The sequence below is a fragment of the Pipra filicauda genome, unplaced genomic scaffold (assembly GCF_003945595.2).
Source record: "Pipra filicauda isolate LSUMZ 115617 unplaced genomic scaffold, ASM394559v2 scaffold984_size80994_pilon, whole genome shotgun sequence".
NCBI lineage: Eukaryota > Metazoa > Chordata > Aves > Passeriformes > Pipridae > Pipra > Pipra filicauda.
Window position 1 is genome coordinate 46,936 of NW_024105180.1, and position 24,502 is coordinate 71,437.

Here is a 24,502-nt window from a genome sequence, read left to right on the forward strand (position 1 = left end):
TCTGCATTGTCCATGTGGGACCCAGATCTGACCTAAAATATCTGCATTGTCCACATGGGACACTTAGATCTGACCTAAAATATCTGCATTGTCCATGTGGGACACTTAGATCTGACCTAAAATATCTGCACTGTCCATGTGGGACACTTAGATCTGACCTAAAATCTGGAGAGGCAGCAAGAGGTGAGGGGAGGTCCCCCAGGATTTAGTGATCCCAGCTGATCTCCTTCACTCACAGGTCTTGGAATTCTGAGACTGTTTTAATTGAAATTAAATTTAAATTTAATATTGAAATATTTTGAAATATTTTAAATATTTTATTGTACCTTGGTCCTCCAGCTCTGCTCCAGAAAGATGCAGGTCTCCCAAAGATCCTGTTTGGGAGCCCTGTCTGGGTTACTCCATATGTGTTTGGAGAACATCCTCTTGCCTGTAGTAAGTTGAATTTCTGTGATATGAGGTCAAAATTCAGATCATAAACTGGTAGGTGTCTATTTTAGGCTCTCCTGTGTTTCTGCTCAGGATCTGACCCAAAGCTGGGCTTTACTGGAGAGGCAGCAAGAGGTGAGGGGAGGTCCCACTGGGACTCAGTGATCCCAGCTGAGCCCCACATCTCCTTCACACACAGGCCTTGGAATTCTGAGGCTGTTTTAGCATTTAGGATTTAATATTGAAATATTTTAAATATTTTATTGTGCCCTGACCCTCCAGCTCCACTCCAGAAAGATGCAGGTCTGCCAAAGGTCCTGTTTGGGAGCCCTGTCTGGGTTACTCCATGGTCTCCACCCCAGCTGTGTGCTTGGAGAACATCCTCTTGCCTGTAATAAGTTGAATTGCTGTGACGTGAGGACAAAATTCAAGTCATCAGCTGGTAGGTGTCTATTTTAGGCTCGTTTCGGGTCCACCTGAGTGGTTCTCCAATGATTACAATGAGAATTTTCACACTTAGCTCACAGGAAGACACCAGAAGTGAAGACAGCTCGACTCAGGCTCTGAACCAGCACCTAAATTCCAGTCTGGCCATTCCCAATCCATCTCCCCTCCCTCTCTAACAGCCCTGCTTCCCACATGACATCCATATCTACCCAATAAATCCTAAAACAGATCGGCCAAATTGTCCTCTGGATGTGCCTGCCTCTTTTTGTTGGCTGTAAAGAAACCCAGAAAACTAGTCCAGGCTTAACATTTTTTTACTTTTAGCGGGCGAAATGAAATTCCTCCTGACTGAGATGAAATTCCACCTTAAACACACGGGGATGTTCTGAGCATTAGTTCATATTTTATCAATGACAATCTGCAGCTGAACTCTGGGGAAAATTTACATGCAAGAGGATGGTGATTTATGGATACCTGGGTGAAGGGTTATAAAATACATGTGTGGGTGTGCACACTTGAAAATCCACGTGTGTGCACATATTCATCTCTACCTGTATATTTATAGAGGCAAAGAAGGATGAATATTTTCCCTGTGGTGCATTCAGGGAATATTTTGGAGCTGGGGGGGTTGGTTATGACCGTCTGGGCTGGTGTTAAACGCAAGATCAGCTGTAGATACGGGGCAACACGAGCCAAAATATTGCTCTTTTCACCATTCCTGTCTCCTGTGGAGCAGTTTTGGCTCCCCGGCCCGAGCGGCGGCGATGACGCCGGTGCAGACAGCGAGGAGGGCAGGGATGTGATAAATGAGGGATGGGGAGGTGGGGACTTCTGGCTCCCCACGTTCACAGTGAGTCACCAGCGTGCTCCCAGCATCCAAGGTAGGAAGCCTTTCATAAAAACACGAGCCCTGGGATCAGCCCAGGCCTTCAGGCTGCTGCTCTTTGCTTCGGTGCCCCTCGTGCCCCGTCATTTGGCCACAACAACCCCCGGCAGCTCCAGGCTGGGCCAGAGGGGCTGGAGAGCAGCCAGGCAGGAAGGGAGCTGGGAGTGGGGATGGCCAGGGAGCTGAACAGGAGCCCGAGTGTGCCCAGGGGGACAAGAGGGCCAATGGATCCTGGCCTGGCTCAGGAACAGGGTGGCCAACAGGGCCAAGGAAGTGATTCTGCCCCTGGACTCAGCGCTGGGGAGGCCACCCCTGGAGTGCTGTGTCCAGTTCTGGGCCCTCAGCTCAGGAAGGCCCTGGAGGGGCTGGAGCAGGGCCAGAGGAGAGCAACGAGGCTGGGGAAGGGACTGGAGCACAAGTGCTGGGAGGAGAGGCTGAGGGAGCTGGGGGGGCTCAGCCTGGAGAAGAGGAGGCTCAGGGGAGACCTCCTCACTCTCTGCAACTCCCTGCCAGGAGGGGGGAGCCGGGGGGGGTTGGTCTCTTTTCCCAGGCAACCATCAGCAAGACAAGAGGGCTGGGTCTGCAGCTGTGCCAGGGGAGGGTTAGGTTGGACATTAGGAAGAATTTCTTTGCAGAGAGGGTGCTCAGCCATTGGAATGGGCTGCCCAGGGAAGTGGGGGATTCTCCATCCCTGGAGGTTTTTAAGCTGAGACTGGATGTGGCATCAGTGCCATGGGTTGGGAACCACAGCGGGGTTGGATCAAGGGTTGGACTGGATGATCTCGGAGGTCCCTTCCAACCCAGCTGAATCTCTGATTCTCTGATTCTCTGATTCTCTGATTCTATGATTTCTGGGTGCCACCAGTGCCAGGTGAGCTGCTGAGACTTCTTGCAAGCAAACAGGACCTTGTGCAGGGGGTACTTCTCCTTATTCAAACATCAGTTTTTTGTGTCTTGCCTCCAAACAGCCCCACAACTTCACTGGAGCTTGTTGAAGGTCAGCTTAGTGGTGAAAGCTCCTGAGAAGGTCAAGCCAGGTCTAAGGTGATGATCTCGGGTGAGCCAGGCTGGTGTAGGAATGCAGCAGTTCAAAGAAGGCACTTGGGTTTCCTTCATTCCTTCAGACACTTATCCAAGGCCGGCCCTGGGCTCAGCTCAGCTGGAAAACAGGATAAAACCAGCACTGCCTTTCCCTGGTTAAAATGGCAGGTGATCAAAGCAGGAGAGACCTTTGAAATGTCTGGGCAGGTTTGGCTGCCCTGAGTCACGTGGGGGCAGGTGGCAGTGTCTGTGACATGCTTTATGTTTTTATATATATATATATATAAATATAAATATGGAGTGTTTGTGACATGCTCTATATTTTTATTTATATATATATTTATAAATATGGAGTGTTTGTGACATGCTCTCTACTTTTATTTATATATATATTTATAAGTATGGAGTGTTTGTGACATGCTTTATATTTATACATATACATATTTATATATATGTATTTATATATATGTTTATAAAGCAATATATGTGGGGTCTCTTAGGGAAAAACATCAATTATGAACAAGCACGACTTAGGTGAGTTTTTAAATCATTCTGCTCTACGTAGGAAGCACTGGGACATCTTCCAGCACCTTTGGAAGATCAATAGATGTGTTTTAGATGATTTCTAGATGGAAAAAAGAGATGTGTTTAAAACAAATATCACGGACTATGCTGTGTTGGAAGGGACCCACAAGGATCATCCAGTCCAACCCTCAGCCCTGCACAGGAACATCCCCAAGGGTCACCCCCTGTGCCCCAGAGGATCAGCCAAACCCTCCTGGAGCTCTGGCAGCCTTGGGGCTGTGCCCACTGCCCTGGGGAGCCTGGGCAGTGCCCACCACCCTCTGGGGGAAGAACCTTTTGCTGAGATCCAACCTGAGCCTGCCCTGACACAGCTCCAGCCCTTCCCTGGGTGCTGTCCCTGGTCCCCCCAGAGCAGAGCTCAGTCCCTGCCCCTCCTCAGGAAGCTGTAGCCTGTGTCCATAAACACCTAATTAAGCAGGACAAGTAATTTGGGAAGCTGTGAATCCTGTCACGGGGCAGCTGTTTCTCCTCAGGATTTTCGGGATGGAGGGTGACAAGCTGAGGACACGCCGGGTCACTCCTATCTCCCCGGGGAAGCCACAGCGGCTCCACACCGAATCCGTGGGGTCTGGTGGCAGATCCCACAGTGGCTGATCCTCATGTCAAGAGCAGGGAGTGCAAACATGGAGTTTTCCACCTTCCAGGAATCCCCAGGAGCCGAGTGTCCCAGCACATCCCTCTGCACTGACAGCACCCTCCAAGCTTGGCTGCCACCCTCCTGGTGTCACAAATCACCTGCCAGGACGTGGAGTGGGAGGCCCTGCTGGCTCTGGGAAAACACTCAGCAGAGGGAAGGTGCTTGGGACAGGCTGTTCCTGCCATCAGGAACTCCGGGAGATTGTGGATCCTCTCTGGTGCCGGAGGAGGGCGGGAAGATTTGGCAGCTTCAACTTAAAATCCCACCTCAAAGCCACAGATTACAACTGAATGAGGAGAGTTGGCCGGGGATTTTTCCTTTTCTTTTGTTTTTCCATGCAAAATGCTGTTAGAGTTTCATTTTTAAAAACAGAAAGAAGGAAAAAAAGAAGGAAAGAAGGAAGAAGACAAAGCTTCGAAAGCTTTCAAAATAGAAAAGTTCACATTACTGTTATTTCGTTATTATATGAAAACATCATTATTCGCTATTATTGAAATGATTATTATTCATTTTTATTAAAAAAAATGTACAATAAGTCACCTTTTTTTTTTTTTTAATTAATCAGTAGAAAAATATCCCAATAAATGCCAAGAAATAACCCAGATTGAGGACGGGGGGGGGGGGAAGGGTGACAGCAAGCAGAGGGTGACAAGTGGAGAAGTGATTGCCCAGGGGAGAAGTTGTTTCAGAGTTTCATGGAGCTGCAGGTCAGAGGAGGTGGCTCAGTGCTCAAGTGCTTCTCCTCGGGTGAAATCAGCTGCCACATTTCATCAAATACCCTGCCCTAAACCCAAAGAATTCCAGTTATCAGGGCTGGGATTTGTGGGCCTTATTTATCCTCGCACAAACCGTGGTGGATGAGCAGAATGAGCCCCTGGAGGTGACCGAAATCCTGGTTCAAACACTTCAGTTTGGGGATGAATCGTGGAATCTCAGAATGGATTGGTTTAGAAGGGATCTTAAAAATCATCCAGTTCCCACCTCCCTGCCATGGGCATGGAAACCTTCCCGGGCTCAGAAAACTTAAGGATGAACATTACCAAAGAAGGGAAAACCAAGTGACTCAAGGTGGGAATAAGACCTGTTTGTAAGAGGGACGTGGGTCAGCAAGAATTGTCCAGGAGTGCTTTGTAAAGGCACCATCACCACTTCTCAGAGGAAAGAAATGCCTTTTTCCCAATCAGGACTCTTTCCTTCCCAGTTTTTTACCTGTGGAAAAGTTCTCCTGATCCCAAATCAGGCTACAAAAGAGCAAGATATCCAAGGCTGGGGGTGCAAATGCAAGTTGCTGTTAAAAATTAATTTGACAATTTGAACCCCATTGGATCATAGAATTGTGGAATGGTTTGAATTGGAAGGGACCTTAAAGATCATCCAATTCCCACCCCCTGCCATGGGCAGGGACACCTTCCACTAACCCAGGTTGCTCCAACCTGGCCTTGGAATTCCAGGGATCCAGGGGCAGCCACAGCTTCTCTGGGCAACCTGTGCCAGGGCCTCCCCACCATTCCAGCCAAGAATTCCTTCCCAATATCTCATCTAAATCTATCCTCAGTACTCATTTTTGTCTTGGGGAAAACAAACAGGACAAAGAAAAAGGCAATATTTATATTTCTCCTTATTCTAGACCAGAGATGTGTTCAACTCTTCTCCTAAAATTCGATATTTCAGCAGCTGTTTTATTCCTCTTGGTCAGTGGGTGGGGGCAGGATGATGCTGGTAAATCAGACAAATTCAAAAGGAGAAGGTTTGAGGCTGAAAAAAAGAGTAGAAAATAATAATGTCGACCATGAAACAAAGAGCAGGAGTGGGTGGAAGGACATCTCAGAGGAAAGTGGGGTTGGGTATAATCAACACCCTGTGGAACCCCTGCTCTCTCACACCCAGAACTTCAGAGTTGAATGTTGGGTTCTAGAGCACACCCTTTTACCCTTTTAGCATTCAAAATCATAGAATCAGAGACTCAGCTGGGTTGGAAGGGACCTCCAAGATCATCAAGTCCAACCCTTGATCCAACCCCGCCGTGGTTCCCAGCCCAGGGCACTGATGCCACATCCAGTCTGATCTTAAAAACCTCCAGGGATGGAGAATCCCCCACTTCCCTGGGCAGCCCATTCCAATGGCTGAGCACCCTCTCTGGAAAATATTTCTTCCCAATATCCAACCTAAACCTGCTCTGGCACAGCTTGAGACCCTCTTGTCCTACTGCTGGTTCCTGGGAAAAGAGCCCGACCCCCCCCGGCTCCCCCCTCCTGTCAGGGAGTTGCAGAGAGTGAGGAGGTCTCCCCTGAGCCTCCTCTTCTCCAGGCTGAGCCCCCCCAGCTCCCTCAGCCTCTCCTCACAGCACTTGGGCTCCAGTCCCTTCCCCAGCCTCGTTGCTCTTCCCTGGCCCTGCTCCAGCCCCTCCATGTCCTTCCTGAGCTGAGGGCCCAGAACTGGACACAGCACTCCAGGGGTGGCCTCCCCAGCACTGAGTCCAGGGGCAGAATCCCTTCCCTGGCCCTGTTGGCCACCCTGTTCCTGAGCCAGGCCAGGATCCATTGGCCCTCTTGTCCCCCTGGGCACACTCGGGCTCCTGTTCAGCTCCCTGGCCATCCCCACTCCCAGCTCCCTTCCTGCCTGGCTGCTCTCCAGCCCCTCTGGCCCAGCCTGGAGCTGCCGGGGGTTGTTGTGGCCAAAGGGCAGGACCCGGCCCTTGGCCTGCTTGAACCTCATCCCCTTGGAATCAGCCCCTGGATCCAGCCTGGCCAGGTCCCTCTGCAGAGCCCTCCTGCCCTCCAGCTGATGGACACTCCCCCCCAGCTTGGTGTCATCTGCAAATAAAGTCGTAACCTCTGGCTCATTTGCATGGAAAAAAACCTTTCCCCGAACCCACAGCTGTTCTCACCCCACTCTTTGGAGCTTTATGACTCAAATATCGACTTTTGTCCACCGTCCAAGCGCAACGAAAACATCGTATTTAAATCTAAGCCTCATTTACCTTTCAAGGAATTTTCCTGTCCAAAAAAAAAAAAAAAAATTCCTGGTAATTTGTGTCTAACCCAGGCCCTGAGCTCATTTTTCATCTCTTCTGGGTGCCTGCTCGTATTAAGAGGTGCTAATTCTCCCCCTTTGACATCATCACCGTTGCCAAGGCAACGGGGCCGTGATGTCACAAACACAAGACAATAGCCCCCGGTCAGGAATTATGAGTGGGAAAAGTGAGTAATGATTTCGTTGGAAGGCTCAGGGACCGTAGCAAAATATTTCGGGATCCAAACTGGCCACGAAATGTTTTCCCACACACGTTACCAGCCTTCATTTTCCCCGGATTAGGGGTTGGCTGAGAGCACTGGGTGGGGGCCGCTCGTGCCTCCGTTGGATTCCTGATGGATAATGTTATGGCAGGTGAATGGGATTTAGTCATGCTGGGCTCTGATGGTTGTCATCTCAGGAGCTTTTTTTTGGGGGGGGATTTCATTCCAGAGCTGAGTAGAATGTTCTCTTATCCCAGTCTGGGGGAAAAGAAATCGGCGTGGTTCTGTTTAAAAAGGGGGGGAAAAAAGAGAAAAAATAAAATCACAACCATTCAATTGGTTTTCTATGTTTTTGATTATGTAAATAGTGTATTATAATGTATATAAGTTGAATATTGAGATGGATTTATTTAAGCTGAATATTTAGATGTATTTAGGTAGATTTAGATTAGATTTTAGGATGAAATTCTTTAATATAAGGGTGGAGAGGCACTAAAGGAGGGTGCCTAAAGAAGCTGTGGCTGCCCCTGGATACCTGGAAGAGCCCAAGGCCAGGTTGGAGCAACCTGGGATAGTGGAAGATGTCCTGCCCATGGCAGGGGGTAGAATGAGATGATCTTGAAGGTCTTTTCCAACCCAAACCATTCCAGGATTCCATGAATAATTTGCATTCTTTGAGAGAGAGGAAATTTTAGTATGGGGCAACAAAGAAGGAAGATGGTTTTTTCCTCCCTGCCTTCCATGTGGGTCACTAACTGAATTTTCCTCCTTTATCCTTTCTTTTCCCTAATTTTAATTAACCTCATGCATTGATTTTAGCCATTATCACTTCCCCAAGTAATCCCCTGTACAATCTTTGCTTCTTTGTCCTTAAACACAACAGAGTAGACAAACAAAATTCTTTGGGACCTTTGCTGAAATTTTAGGATTTTAAATTTAAAAGGGGGGTTCTCGAGACACAACTTTTCCTCCCTGTCTTTCATTCCTTAGCTCACATCCTATATTTGTGGGTCTTCACCTGTAGAGCTCAGTTTGAAGGGCTGTTTGGAAATTCAGAGGTGTGGGAGGTCTTTGCCCAAGGAACTGTAAAGGAGGGGTATCCCCATCTCTAGGGCCAGATTTATCTGCTGAAGTGATAACAACTGAAATCAATGCATGGGGTTAATTAAAATTAGGGGGGGGGGGAAAGGAAGAATAAGAAAAATTCAGAAGAATAAGGGAAATTCAGAAGGATAAGGAAAATTCCTGATTCAGGATAAGGAAAATTCATGGAAGGCAGGGAGGAGAATCACAGAATCAGCTGGGTTGGAAGGGACCTCTGAGATCATCCAGTCCAACCCTTGATCCAACCCTGCCGTGGTTCCCAGCCCATGGCACTGATGCCACATCCAGTCTCAGCTTAAAAACCTCCAGGGATGGAGAATCCCCCACTTCCCTGGGCAGCCCATTCCAATGGCTGAGCACCCTCTCTGCAAAGAAATTCTTTCTAATCTCCAACCTAACCCTGCCCTGGCACAGCTTGAGACCCTCTTGTCTTGCTGCTGGTTCCTGGGAGCAGAGCCCGACACCCCCCCGGCTCTCCCCTCCTGTCAGGGAGTTGCAGAGAGTGAGGAGGTCTCCCCTCTTCTCCAGGCTGAGCCCCCCCAGCTCCCTCAGCCTCTCCTCATGGGAATTGTGCTCCAGTCCCTTCCCCAGCCTTGTTGCTCTCCTCTGCCCCTGCTCCAGCCCCTCCATGTCCTTCCTGAGCTGAGGGCCCAGAACTGGACCCAGCACTCCAGGGGTGGCCTCCCCAGCGCTGAGTCCAGGGGCAGAATCCCTTCCCTGGCCCTGTTGGCCACCCTGTTCCTGAGCCAGGCCAGGATCCATTGGCCCTCTTGTCCCCCTGGGCACACTCGGGCTCCTGTTCAGCTCCCTGGCCATCCCCACTCCCAGCTCCCTTCCTGCCTGGCTGCTCTCCAGCCCCTCTGGCCCAGCCTGGAGCTGCCGGGGGTTGTTGTGGCCAAAGGGCAGGACCCGGCCCTTGGCCTGCTTGACCCTCATCCCCTTGGAATCAGCCCATGGATCCAACCTGGCCAGGTCCCTCTGCAGAGCCCTCCTGCCCTCCAGCTGATCCACACTCCCCCCCAGCTTGGTGTCACCTGCACATTTGCTGATGATGGACTCAATACCCTCATCTAAATCATCAATAAAGATACTAAACAAGACCGGGCCCAGCACTGATCCCTGGGGACACCACCAATGACCGGATCCCAGTTGGATGCAGCTCCATCCCCACCACTCTCTGGGCCCTTGAAACCCTCAATTTTCCCTCCCAGGCTTTGCTTACTGAGGGAGAACCATCTCCACATCCCTGAGGACTTTGCAAGGTCTTGAAACAGATGCAGAGCAACCCCAGGCAGCAAGTGAAACATCAGCTCATGGTTCCTTTGGACATCTGTCAGGGGGAAAAAAAAAGCCCAGAAACTCCCCTGGCTGCCAACAAATTCAGTTTACAATTCCCAGACAGTGCCAGAAAAAGGGTCGGAGGTCTGTCTCGACCCAGATGGCCAACTGGGCTGGTGGGGCTTTCTGTGCCAACAGCCCAGAAGGGAGTGATTTGGCCCCAAATTAGGACCATCTGCCTCCAAATCCTGAGCCCAAATGACCGGATACCCCGAGCAGCTGAATCAACAGTGCAAGTGCTCGGCAAAGCTCGGATTGACGGAGCTGGAGCTGCATCGAGGTGCTTCAAAACGGGCTGGGAAGTCTGAGATAGATGGGCCAGATGTTGGGGGGACCCCTGAAGTGCCCCATGGATGGTTGTGATCCCTGAGTGTCTCCCCACCAACCTCCTTGGGGGACATCCTGGGAAATTCCTCCTGCTCTGTCTCCAGCCCCCAGGGATAAGGATTGGGAATCACCTTGGGATGGGGATTGGGAACCACCCCAGGATGGGGATTGGAGATCAATCTGGAATTGAGATTGGGGATCACCCACGGATAGGGATTGGGGATCACCCCGGGATGGGGATTGGGGATCACCCCAGGATGGGGATGGGGGATCAGTCTGGAATTGGGATTGGGGATCACCCATGGATAGGGATTGGGGATCACCCTGGGATGGGGATTGGGGATCACCCTGGGATGGGGATTGGGAATCACCCCGGGATGGGGATTGGGAATCACCCCAGGATGGGGATGGGGGATCAGTCTGGAATTGGGATTGGGGATCATGCATGGATAGGGATTGGGGATCACCCTGGGATGGGGATTGGGAATCAGTCTGGAATTGGGATTGGGGATCACCCATGGATAGGGATTGGGGATCACCCTGGGGTGGGGATTGGGGATCACCCATGGATAGGGATTGGGAATCACCCCAGGATGGGGATTGGGAATCACCCAGGGACACTGGGAAGCTGTGGAATCCCTGGGCGGGAACAAACAGGCACCACCAGGACGCAGATCCCAAAAAACCAGGAGAGGGCCATCCAAGGAAATTCCTCCTGCTCCATCTCCATCCCCCACCCCTTGGATAGGGACTGGGAGCCCCGGAAGCTCATCCCAAGGTTTCTCCCCTTCTCCCAGTGCTGCTGAAGAAGCTGGACCACCCCCACATCGTGAAGCTCATCGGCATCGCCGAGGACAAGCCCACCTGGATCGTCGTGGAGCTGCATCCCTACGGAGAGGTGATTCCCAATCCTTATCCCGGGGTTTTGTTTACAGTGATCCTCTGTGGATAATATGCATTCCCATTCCAAAAAATAAAAAATAAAATAAAAATAAAATAAAAAATAAAAAATAAATAAAATAAAAAAAATAAAAAAAATAAAAAAAACCACAAAAAATTAAAATAAAAATAAAAAATGAAATAAAAAAATAAAAATAATTAAAAAATGAAAAAAAAAAAATAAGGAAAGAAACACCAAACCCCAAAGGAATAATTCAGGATAAAGTAGAAGCTGAGTCCAAGCTTGACAATGCTGGGATATCTCAATGATTCAGGACAGTGATGGAAGATGTTGTTTTTGTGGTGTGTTCATGGATTTCTTCAGTGTTATTATGCTTTAATTTGGTTATCCTGGAAGATCCATGTGTGGAATTCATCCCAGCTTAGAGTGAGACATCAGCCACACCAAGGGTAGGAGTGAAGGGAGAGGTACAAGGTGGAGTTTTGTAGGTCTGGAATAACCAATCCACTCGTCCTCTGTGGCCCCTTAAGGCCTTGGGATCAATTAGTGAAGCCCAGAGAGCCTAAATTGTTCTAAAAACCCCCAATTCTCCTTTTATGATGGAAGGGTATGGAATGGCTCACTTCTTCGAGGACATTTATGCTCCTGAAATTAAAAATTAGAAGAAAAAAACCCACTCTTTCATCTAAAAAACTTTATTGCACTTTTGAAAATAATTAATAGAGAGATGGGTTGTTCAGACAAACTGTGGTTATTTCTCTGAGATTTTTTTTAAATGCCTCCAAATCTGACCAAAATAACCTTCAAGCAACTTATTTCTGAAAGAAGGTATTTGGAGAAACATCAGCTCACACCAAAAAACTCTTTAGGACCCAGAGATTAGGAGATACCTGAAAATAAATATTAAAAAAGGATATTATCCCTCACATATTCTCATTGATCTTCCATGGGAATAACTCAGGGAATCTCACAAGAACCAGGGCTGCTGACTTTGGACATCTTTAATTTCAAATGTCCAAAGATTTTTGTCCAGAAATCTTTTTTTTCAGGTTTTAACAACTCACTTTCCATTCTCAAAATCCGTCCAAAGGACCAATGGAGACCTAATTTGTTGGGAATTTTACCTTTCAGGAGGGGAAAAAAAAATATTTGGATGCAGTTTCCTGGCCAGTTCTAAGAATTACTGGGGAAAAAGTCTGTTTAAAGGTACAGCAGAAGTTTTTAGGTTTCTACATTTATCTCCTTGTAGGAGAAATTCTCCAGTTCCTTCCTCACCCTTCACTTCCCTCGCTCCAGGTCTTTCTTTAGAGAATACAATTTGGGGATAATTCCCCAAATATATATATAAAATTATATATATATATAAATATATATAAAATATAACTATACATGAAAATATATAATTATATATATAAAATTATACATAATTATATATAATTCTACATATTTTATTTATTTATATATATATAATTTCCATAAATATAATTCCCATATAAAAAAGTGTCACCTAAAAGTCTCATTATGTACATTAGATAAAAGTCTCATTATGTGCATTAGATAAAAGTCTCATTATGTACCTTTGGGAATTAAAATCATGGTTGGCATCAACTTCTTGACCGATGGAACGACCCAACAATGAACACGATGGAGATCAAACTTCATCACAATGTTTCTTCTCCTGGGACATTCTGTTGCCAGAAACCACAACAATTCTATTTTAAAATGTCATTTTAGGTGAAAATCCTGCTCCTCCTCTACCTCCAAAAAGCATATCCTGAATAAATTCAGGATGTAATCTTAGAGATAAGATTATAAAAGGAAAAAAGCAAAACTGGTACGAGGAACTTCCAGGCTCCACCTTGTATTTGTTCCTCGAGGGAAAATTGGAAAGCAAAGGAATTTGATGTATTTAATTAGTTGGAAAGCAAAGGAATGCCTTGCATAGCTGGAGCCACTTGGATTTGCTGTCGCAATTCCAGATGGTATATTTTGTTCCATGGATGCTGATTTTATTATGATTTTTTTCCCCCCTCCGGAATTTTATATGATTTTATTTTTTGGGATTACGCCCTCCTGTCACCACAAAATTCCACTAAAAAGGAGGAGTTTGATGGTTTTATTTCTTTATTTTTATTTATTTTTCTTTCATTGTGAGACTGTGGTGGGTCTCTGAGGTTCACGTTTGGCTCTGAGAGTTCAACCCCAGTCAACTCTGATGGACCCAGTTCCTTTGGCCAACAATTTCTCTTCCGCAAATTCGCTTCTGGAAGGGGGAAAAAAATAGGAGAAAAATAAAAATAAAATAAAATAAAATGAGTAAAATTGTTCTAAATCCCTCCCATCCACTGAATTCATCACACAAACACATTGGGAATGGGATTCATCCATCCTCCAGTACCATGAGTTTGGTTTAAAGTGCTGCACGGACGGGAAAGTTTTATAATCACATTCCCTGGCCTGAAGTTCTGTGGGAAAGCTCAGGTTAACCTGGGCCTAAGTGGCTGCCAGAAAACACAGAAAATGCCTCAGGAAGCCAATCCTTCTGCTCTGCCTGAGCTTTCAAACCCAGAATGTGTGTGGATGTGTCTGTTTGTGCAAGGAGAGAGAGACACACACACGTATAAATGACACACACACATAAACGGACACACACATGAACACCCCCAAAATATTGAACCCTACTGGGAATTTCATTGCTGATAAATGGGAAAAAAATCAGATATTTGTCTTAATCAACAGGTAAAATATGTCACAATATTTGGAGTAAAAAAAGGCTTTTTTTTTAAACTTATATTTCACGTGGGGTGAAAAACGGAGCGAAATTTGTAAGAAGCGGATCCTCAGAGTGGTAAAACTTTGGTTCCTTTCTCAGCTGACTCAGCCACTGAGATTTCCTGTTGTCAGCAAATAAACAAATTCAGATATTTGTCTTTATCAACAGGTAAAATATGTCACAATATTTGGAATAAATAAAGCTTTTGTTTGGTTGGTTTTCTACTTATTTACCGTGGGACGAAAAACGGAGTGAAATTTGTAAGAAGTGGATCCTCAGAGTGGCAAAACTTTGGTTCCTTTCTCAGCTGACTCAGCCACTGAGATTTCCTGTTGTCAGCAAATAAACAAATTCAGATATTTGTCTTAATCGACAGGTAAAATATGTCACAATATTGGGAGTAAAAAAAGGCTTTTTTTTAACTTATATTTCACGTGGGGTGAAAAACGGAGTAAAATTTGTAAGAAGCGGATCCTCAGAGTGGCAAAACTTTGGTTCCTTTCTCAGCTGACTCAGCCACTGAGATTTCCTGTTGTCAGCAAATAAACAAATTCAGATATTTGTCTAAATCAACAGGTAAAATGTGTCACAATATTTGGAGTAAAAAAGGCTTTTTTTTTGTTTTTTTACTTATTTCACGTGGGACGAAAAACGGAGTGAAATTTGTAAGAAGTGGATCCTCAGAGCGGCAAAACTTTGGTTCCTCTCAACTGATTCTTGCTCCTTCTCCTTCTCCTCCTTCCCATGAACTGTGGTGGAAGAGCAGGGGGTGAAAATCTCCTCGGGGGAGTCTCCGAGGTGTCCGATCACATCCCAAACGGGCAACCAGAGCCAGTGAAAAATGGCCCGGCTGATGTCGTGGACAATTTCAATATTGGCACCTAATTACCACCTCCTGGTGCTGAAAGTCAATCCCTTTTTTTTCTAATTAACTCTTTCCTAAGACCTTTTCTATTAGAAATCCTCCTGCCCGTTTTTTCCCTTGCCTTAAAACTGCTGTAATTTTTTTAATTTTTTGTTCTTTGCTACTGAACCCCCCTTTTTTTATTTTTTTTTTTTTACTTCTTAGGATGTAGATTTGAAACAAACCGAAAGGTTTGACGGCTCCTAAAATTATTATGAACAGAAAATACTTTATGGTTTGTGTTTTTTGGTTTTTTTTCCTTAAAAACTGTAATATTTTTATGTGAGTTTAAGAGCAGAAAGTTTCACAGTCGTTATGTTGTTTCGGCGTTTTTTTGAGTTAATATCAAAGAAAATATTAAATCAAAATAATATAAAAAAATGCTAAGTGTGTTATAAAGCAGTAACTCCACACATTAAAGAGCACAGACCACCAATAATTCATAATTCTTTTGTGGTGGTCCACAAAAGAAACATTTTGGAAAGAAAGCAGCAGGGGATCCGAATAATTCCATGAAAAATGGTCCAACAGGAGTTTTCTCAACTATTCAGGTCTTCAGCCAGAGGAAAAATCCAGTGAACCAGCGCCTTGAGGAATTGCTGTGGGAACACACCTAGTTCAGTTCTGGGCTTTAAGCTCAGAGAGGGCAGGTTTGGATGGGATATAGGGAAGGGATTCTTCCCTGGGAGGATGGGGAGGGACTGGAATGGGTTTTCCAGAGAAGTTGTGGCTGCCCCTGGATCCCTGGAAATGTCCAAGGCCAGGTTGGTGACAGAAGAGCAGAGGGGGCTCCAGCCCTAAATCTAAACCTGAGGTGACCTGGTCAGATCCTGAGCATCTGAAGATGTGGAGCTGTTGATGCAATTCCAGAGGAGGCCCCGGAGATGCTCCCAGGGCTGAAGCCCCTCTGGAGTCAGGCTGGGAGAGCTGGGGGGGTTCCCCTGGAGAAGAGAAGGCTCCAGGGAGAGCTGAGAGCCCCTTGCAGGGCTTAAAGGGGCTCCAGGAGAGCTGGAGAGGGACTGGGGACAAGGGATGGAGGGACAGGACATGGAGGAATGTGACTTTGAAGCCAGAGGGCAGGGATAGATGGGATATTGGGAAGGAATTCTTGACTGGGAGGGTGGGGAGGGACTGGACTGGATTTCCCAGAGAAACTGTGGCTGCCCCTGGATCCCTGGAAGTGCCCAAGGCCAGGTTGGACGGGGCTTGGAGCAACCTGGGCTAGTGGAAGGTGTCCCTGCCCATGGCAGGGAGCGGGAATGAAATTATCCTTCAGATCCCTTCCAACCCAAACCATTCCATGATTCCACGACTCGGGTGGCAACAGAAGCTACAAAGGATAAACTTCAGCAGGACGAGGGATCACACATTGGGAGGGAAAAATACATCAGCAGGATCAAATTTTGGCTCTCAGGGAGACCCAGGGGGTGTGGGAGGGGGGCTGTTGTAAAAAGGATCATTGTTGGTGCTGTTGAGGGGGTTTCTTCTCCCAATAAAAGGTAATCCAAGAAAACCCGGGGCTTGTTTGCCTTCACACTCCGGTGTCCCAGGCTGAGAGAAAAGCCTCAAGTTTGAAAGGGCATTGAGCAAAGCATAAACAGAATTCTTCAGGAAGAGGCTCAGCTGGTTTAAGAGCTTTTGGAGGTCCCCGAAGGAAAATATAAGGAGGGATTTGCATCCAGCAAGTTGGAATGTCGGGTTTTTCGGAACGGCACTGAAAGTGGCAGCTCGAGAAGGGCTGAGCTGTGAAACTCAGATCCAGACTATCCACATCTGCACATCCAAGGGAGCTTTGGGCTGTGTTTTACTTGGGCCCTTCCAGAGACGCAGGATCCTGCTTAAAAATAAAGCCCAGGGTTTAACTTTGAATCTCCTGGGGGAAGTTCTGGTGTTTGGCATCAGAATTCCATGAGCTGATGTGGTGAAAATCCATCCTTTGTGTGCTGTGTGGACACAAGGAGGGTGTCTTTGCTGTCCCAGAAGGTGATGGGGGGAAAGGCTGGAGAAGAGAAGGTTCTGGGGAGACCTTTTTGAGGCCTTTCAGTGCCTGAAGGAGCTCCAGGAGAGCTGGAGAGGGACTGGGGACAAGGGATGGAGAGACAGGACAAGGGGAATGGCTTCAAACTGACACAGGCAGGGTTAGATGGGATATTGGGAAGGAATTTTTGGCTGGGAGGGTGGGGAGGCCCTGGCACAGGTTGCCCAGAGAAGCTGTGGCTGTCCCTGGATCCCTGGAAGTGTCCAAGGCCAGGTTGGAGCGACCTGGGCTAGTGGAAGGTGTCCCTGCCCATGGCAGGGGGTGGAACAAGACAATTTTTAAGGTCCCTTCCAACCCAAACCATGATCCCAAAAGGGACAAAGGTCCAGAATCTGCTCTTCCAAGGTCATTCCTAAGGCACATTTGTCTGACCCACTGTCAGGGATCACCCCTGGTGGAAGTTCTTCACTACCTGAACCCTTCTGCCTCAATCCAGCTCAGGGTTTCTCCACATTTCCCAGCCTGTTCCCACATTCCCAGATGGTCTTTGCCATGTTGGCCACAGGCAAATGAAGTTGGTTCTCAGTTATGATCCACCAGAACTCCCAGAATTTACTCTGCAGAAGCTCCACAGAATCACTTTCTGAGCCTCTCGTATTTTGGACAGACTTTACCCCCCAACTCTCACATTTTGGACAGATTTTTATTCCCACCTCTCACATTTTAGACAGATTTTTATTCCCACCTCTCACATTTTAGACAGACTTTCCCCCCAACTCTCATATTTTGGACAGATTTTTTTCCCCCACCTCTCACATTTTGGACAGATTTTTACCCCAACTCTTATATTTTGGACAAATCTTCCCCCCACCTCTCATATTTTGGACAGATTTTTTTTCCCCCATCTCTCATATTTTGGACAGATTTTTACCCCAGCTCTCATATTTTGACCAGATATTACCCCCAACTCTCATATTTTAAAGAGACTTTTACCTCCACCTCTCATATTTTAGACAGATTTTACTACACCTCTCATATTTTAGACAGACTTTTCCCCCCACCTCATATTTTGGACAGATTTTCCCGCCACCTCTCATATTTTGGACAGATTTTTATTCCCACCTCTCATATTTTAAACAGATTTTCCCCCCAACTCTCATATTTTAGACAGACTTTTACCCCAACTTTCACGTTTTGGACAGACTTTAACACCAACTCTCATATTTTGGACAGGTTTTTACCCCACCTCTCATATTTTGGACAGATTTTTATTCCCACCTCTCATATTTTGGACAGACTTTTCCCCCAACTCTCATATTTTAGACAGATTTTACCCTCACCTCTCATATTTTGCATAGATTTTTACCCCCACCTCTCATAATTTAGACAGACTTTTATCCCCACCTCTCATATTTTGGACAGATTTTAGCCCCCACCTTTCACATTTTGGACAGATTTTTATTCTCATTTGTCATATTTTGGACAGATTTTCCCCCCACCTCTCACATTTTAGACAGATTTTCCCCCCACCTCTCATATTTTGGACAGACTTTTACCCCACCTCTCATATTTTATACAGACTTTTCCCCCCAACTCTCGTATTTTGGCCAGATATTACCCCCAACTCTCATATTTTGGACAGACTTTTACCCCCACCTCTCACATTTTGGACAGAATTTTACCTGCAACTCTTATATTTTGGACAGATTTTCCCCCCACCTCTCATATTTTGGACAGATTTTTATTCCCAACTCTCATATTTTAGACAGACTTTTCCCCCCACCTCTCTCATTTTGGACAGATTTCCCCCCACCTCTCATATTTTGGAAAGATTTTTATTCCCACCTCTCATATTTTGGACAAATTTTTACCCCACCTCTCATATTTTGGACAGATTTTCCCCCCAACTCTCATATTTTGCACAGATTTTTATTCCCAACTCTCATATTTTAGACAGATTTTTCCCCCCATCTCATATTTTGGACAGATTTTATCCCCCCCTTTCATATTTTGGACAGATTTTTACCCCACCTCTCACATTTTAGCCAGATTTTACCCCACCTCTCCATTTTAAAGGTGGGGGGGCCAGATTTTTACCCACCTCTCAAATTTTTGGAAGATTTTTATCCCACCTCTCACATTATTGGCGACTTTTACCCAACTCTCTATTTTTAACCGACTTCACCACAATTCTCATATTTTAAAGCGGACTTTTCCCTCCACACTCATTATTTTAGAGACAGGATTTTCCCCCCACCTCTCACATTTTGGAAGATTTCCTGCCACTCTCTTATTTTGGAAAGATTTTTACCCCACTCTCATATTTTGGACAGAATTTTTGATTCTCAATTTGTCATATTTGGACAGATTTTCCCACACTCTCACATTTTTGGAGATTTTTATTCCACCATATCATTTTTGGGACGGAGATTTTTTTACCCCCACCTCTCCCTATTTTTAAACAGATTTTACTCCCACACCCTCCTATTTTTAAACTATTTTTCCCCCACCTCTGATATTCTTGGAAGATTTACCCCAATCTCTCACATTTTACACACGATTTCCCCCCTTCTCCACCCCACCTTTGTATTGACCCTCCTGTCACAATTTTCTTTTTTCCGAATAAATGACCAGATTATCCCAAATTCCTGCTTGATCCCTCCTTCTCAGCATTCCCGTAAATCTCCCCCAGCAATTTTCTTATTCCCCTCCCTGCATCCTGCGGACGAATCCCCCCTCTTCCTTACTAAATTGGGGGTTTTTGTCAGCTTTTAATATCTTGCCTTTTTTTTTTTATATCCTTTCTGGTTGAGTTTTTTTTTTTTTTTTTTTTTTTTTTTTGGTCTGAATTCCCCTTGTGTTTGAAATAAATAAATATATTTTCTCCCTCTTTACTCATTGATTTTTGTCATCAATAATGTAATTTATTGACTTATCTCTCTATTTATAGAGTGGAAAACTTACTTTTACTGGAATTTATCAGTTCATAATTTAATAATATCGAAATATTTGTTATCTTTTACCCTTTTTTTACTCTTTTTTATCCAAGAAGGTTTTCTCAGCGAATTTTCTGAATGTTTGTGGGGTGATTTTGGTTTGAATTTGAGCTCATCTCTCCCCCAGGCAACTGAATTTGCAGTTCCTGAATATTTCAAATAAAATGTTTTCCCTCTCTGAGTGTTCTTTGCAAGAAATTATGGAAAATGGAGTTTTGGTGGGATGTTTTTCTGATGTTCCTTTAAATCTGAATTATGTTGTTCTCCTAAGATTTTGGTGAAAATAATAAAAATAAAAAGATAAAATAGTAATAAAAATTAAAAAAAAACAAAAATAAACATAATAAAAATAATAAAAATAAAAATAATAAAATAATAAAAATAATAAAATAATAAAAATAATTAAATAAAAATAATTAAATAAAAATAAAAGTAATAAAAAGAAAAATAATAATAAGAAAAATAATAAAATAAAATTAATAAAAATAATAATAAAAATAAAAATAATAAAAATCATAATGAAAATAATAAAAACAATAAAATAAAAATATTAACAATAAAAATTATAAATATAATAAAAATGAAAAATAATAAAAATAAAAACAAAAGAGATAAAAATAAAAATAAGAAAATTAAAAATAATAAAATTAAAAATAAAAATAGTAAAATCAGAATAAAAATATTAAAAGTCTGGAAGTAGATTTTGAGGTGGAAAAGGCAAATATTGGGGTGGAAAAGGCAGATTTGGGGATGAAAAAGGCAGATTTTGGTGTCTGAGGGGAGATTTTGAGGTGGAAAAGGCAACTATTGTGGTGGAAAAGGCAGATTTGGGGTTAAAATGGGAGATTTTGGTTTCTGGAGGGAGATTTTGAGGTGGAAAAGGGAAGTATTCGGGTTGAAAAGGCAGATTTGGGGTAAAAATGGGAGATTTGGGGATGAAAATGGGAGATTTTGGTGTCTGGAGGGAGATCTTGAGGTGGAAAAGGCAACTATTGGGGTGGAAAAGTCAGATTTGGGGTGAAAATGGGAGATTTTGGTGTCTGGAGGAAGGTTTTGAGGTGGAAAAGGCAACTATTGGGGTGGAAAAGTCAGATTTGGGGTGAAAATGGCAGATTTGGTGGCCTGGGGGGCAGATTTGGGCCTAAAAAAGCTGATTTTAAGGCCTGGAGGGACATTTTGGGGCAGAAATAGGCAAATCTGAGGCAAAATGTGTCAGATTTGGGGTCAAAAGGTCCTTGAGGGTTCCTAGAATAAAATCTTGGTTTATTTGTTTTCCTGGAAAAACCAACCCCTGCCCTGCTTTTTGGGAGACCTTTTTTTTGGGATTTCTCCCTCAGAAGAGCCCAGGTGGACCCTGGAAAGGGGTTTATCCCATGGGGGGGCATTTTCCCGGGAAAAAACCCAGGGAATTGTTAAATAACTCCTTGTTTTCTCCTCCTTTAGGTGGGTGTTAAACAAACAGTATGGAAAGAATGATTCCTGCTGGGAATAATTTACAATTTAACAATAAAAGCTGGGAAGGGGTATTGAAAATTACAAAACAAAATTTACAAAAGGATTACAAAAAAATGACGAAAAAATGACCACAAATTTACAAATACAGTTTAACAATAAATGCTGGGAAGGGGTATTTAAAATTCCAAAAAATAATTACAAAAAGATTACAAAGAAATGACAAAAAATGACCAAAAATTATAAAAAGTCACACAAAAATTAAAAAAAAACCCTATGAAAATATTACAAAAAAATTACAGAAAGTTACACAAAAATTATAAAAAAATATGAAAATATTACAAAAAATTACAAAAAGTTACACAAAAATTACAGAAAACTATGAAAATCTCACAAAAAAATTACAAAAAGTTACACAAAAATTATAAAAAACCATGAAAATATTACAAAAAAATTACAAAAAGTTACACAGAAATTATAAAAAACTATGAAAATATTACAAAAAAAATACAAAAAGTTACACAGAAATTATAAAAAACTATGAAAATATTACAAAAAAATTACAAAAAGTTACACAAAAATTAAAAAAAAATAGGAAAATATTACCAAAAAATTATAAAACTCATCAAACTTTTATAATAAAAATGCTTAAAACTACAGAGCTGACTAAAGGTTAGTTTAGAAACTGCCTCCCACATTTCTTAGCTGGTTCATGGCAGCAAACTCAGAATTTTGTCTCCCCTTTAATAAAGGAAGGAGTTTGTGTTGTGCTTCTGTTCGGACTGGGGAAAAAATTAAATGTTAAAATGAAATATTTTTAAAATATTTATTAAATACATTATTAATATTATTTATTAAATAATATTATTAAATATTATTTTGTTGGGGTTTTTTTGTTTTATAGAAATGGATGATAAACTTGGACATAATTCTGCTTTAAATTACTCTCAGAAATATGGATTATTTAATCTGAAAAGAAGTTATTTTAGGGATAGAGAAGGAGTGAGTTAATTCCAGAGGGAACAGGTAATTCCCGGGATCCTGGTGTGTGGCCCAGCTGTTCCTCTCCACTTCAAAATCCATGGATTTCTGGATCCTGATGGTGCAGTGACATAATATAAGACCATCTCTCTCAAAAATGCAATGTTTTCATCAGAAAAAAGGCTCCAGGCTTCGACTTCTCAGCTGAAAAAGCAAAAAAAGCAACAGCTTCTCCCCCCCAAAAAATATTTAGGGGGGGAAATTCAAAAATTCCCCCTTTCCTGAAAAGAAGCAGAACTTTTCGGCCTTAATTACAAACGTTCCCCTCTTATAAAAGTCGCTTATTAAAAAAAAATAAAGCCAGAGGAGTTTCCTCAAAGAGAAAATTTCGCAGCGAAACATCATTTCCTCCTCAGGTTTTTCGAGTCCAAGTTGAAGGAAGGTCATTTTTCAGCCTGGAAAACCGGTTTTTGCCTGCTTAATTTTAATTTGGATTAAGGAAAACTGATTTGGCATCTCCGAAACCCCACCAGTTTTCCAGCCAGGGTGAGTGTTCAGCAGCTTCTCACTCATTTTTATTACTCACTAATATTTTTCCCAACGAAGTGTCGGTTGGGAGGGTGGTTTTTTAGTTCCCTTTTTTGTTGTCTGCAGGATGAGGGATTTTGGGGTGAAAATGGGCCAATTAGAGCAAAAAAAAAAAAAAGAGGGATGGGAGAAAAAACCTCCAGAGTTGATCCAACTGATTTCAGGAGGTGTTTGAGCATGGAATGAATTCCAGCTGCTCAATCCTCAGTGCCTGGAAGAGGAGCTCTGGGGGAACAGCTCAGGTTGGTGAATCCCAGCCTGGATGTTCCCAGTTGGTCACCAGGGCAGGAATGACATGGGAAAAACATCTATTTTTGTTCCCTTTTGTTGGTTAAAAATCATCTGCAGGATCAGAGATTTTGGGGTGAAAATGGGATAACTGGAGCAAAAAAATAGAGGGATGGGAGAAAAAACCTCCAGAGTTGATCCAACTGATTTCAGGAGGTGTTTGAGCATGGAATGAATTCCAGCTGCTCTGTGCAGTTCAATCCTCAGGGATTGTAAGAGGACTGAACAGCTCAGGTTGGCAAATCCCATCCTGGATGCTCCCAGTTGGTCACCAGGGCAGGAACGACATGGGAAAAACATCTATTTTGGTTCCCTTTTGTTGGTTAAAGATCATCTGCAGGATCAAAGAGTTTTGGATGGAAAATGAGCCAATTAATGCAAAGAAAAAAAAAGTTGTGGGGGAAAAAAACCCTCACAGTTGATCCAACTGATTTCAGGAGGTGTTTGAGCATGGAATGAATTCCAGCTGCTCAATCCTCAGTGCCTGGAAGAGGAGCTCTGGGGGAACAGCTCAGATTGGAAAATCCCATCCTGGATGCTCCCAGTTGGTCACCAGGGCAGGAACGACATGGGAAAAACATCTATTTTTGTTCCCTTTTGTTGGTTAAAGATCATCTGCAGGATCAAAGAGTTTTGGATGGAAAATGAGCCAATTAATGCAAAGAAAAAAAAAGTTATGGGGGAAAAAACCCCTCAGAGTTGATCCAACTGATTTCAGGAGGTGTTTGAGCATGGAATGAATTCCAGCTGCTCAATCCTCAGTGACTGGAAGAGGAGCTCTGGGGGAACAGCTCAGATTGGAAAATCCCATCCTGGATGTTCCCAGTTGGTCACCAGGGCAGGAATTACACGAGCAAACCACCTGTTTTTTTGTTCTGAACACTGACAAAAGCATGAAAACTTGGGATTTGGTGGGTGGAGGAACTTTGGACATGAAGATAAACTCATATATGTGGACAAAAAATAGACATATAAACACAAAACTTCAACAAATCTGTCACTGAGTGTTCTTTAAAATAAAAACAGTTTTACCATGACTTTGAAAAATGTTTCGTTTTATTCCCATTCTGGGAGTTATTCCCAGAACTCCTTGTCTTATTCCCTAATTCCCCAAAATTTACAGTGAGGTTTATATGCCCAGAAAGGTAGAGCCACCCCAGGGGCTCATCTTTAGCCTCACAAAACCCATTATTTTTTAAACATTCTTTTGCTTTAATTACATTCTTTGATTTTCATTAAAATCCATCGGTACATTAACACATTTTGGGTTTAAAAATGTCACTCTTTTCATCAGAAAATGATGCTTTTCATCTGCTTTTTAAGACTCTCAGTGGTCACTCAGGAACACGAACTGCTTGAGGACAGAGGGAAGTCGTGGGATGTGAAATACAGATATTTTTGCATGTATAAAATTATGAAGCATCTAAATCAACAGTTTTAGCCTTGTTTCTGCTGGATTAATGTAAGATGGAGATCTTTTCCTTGAAATCTGCAGAGCTGGTGCAATAAAGTGACAGAAAAATGGGAGGGAGCACGTCCTAAGCAGCTCCTGGTTCCAACTTAATCCTAAATTAAATATCTTGTGGGCCCGCAGCTCCAGCCAGACAAACA

General features: G+C 43.8%; 1 long non-coding RNA gene across 1 annotated transcript; it reads right to left on the bottom strand.

Moving 5' to 3' along the window:
- Nucleotides 1-5,618: 5,618 nt before the first annotated feature.
- Nucleotides 5,619-7,115, bottom strand: LOC114002157. The gene is made up of 2 exons (XR_003545779.2): nt 7,006-7,115; nt 5,619-5,780 (listed from the first exon to the last, which is right to left on the bottom strand). It is a non-coding gene; the product is annotated as an uncharacterized LOC114002157 (long non-coding RNA).
- Between the last annotated feature and the right edge of the window lie 17,387 nt (nt 7,116-24,502).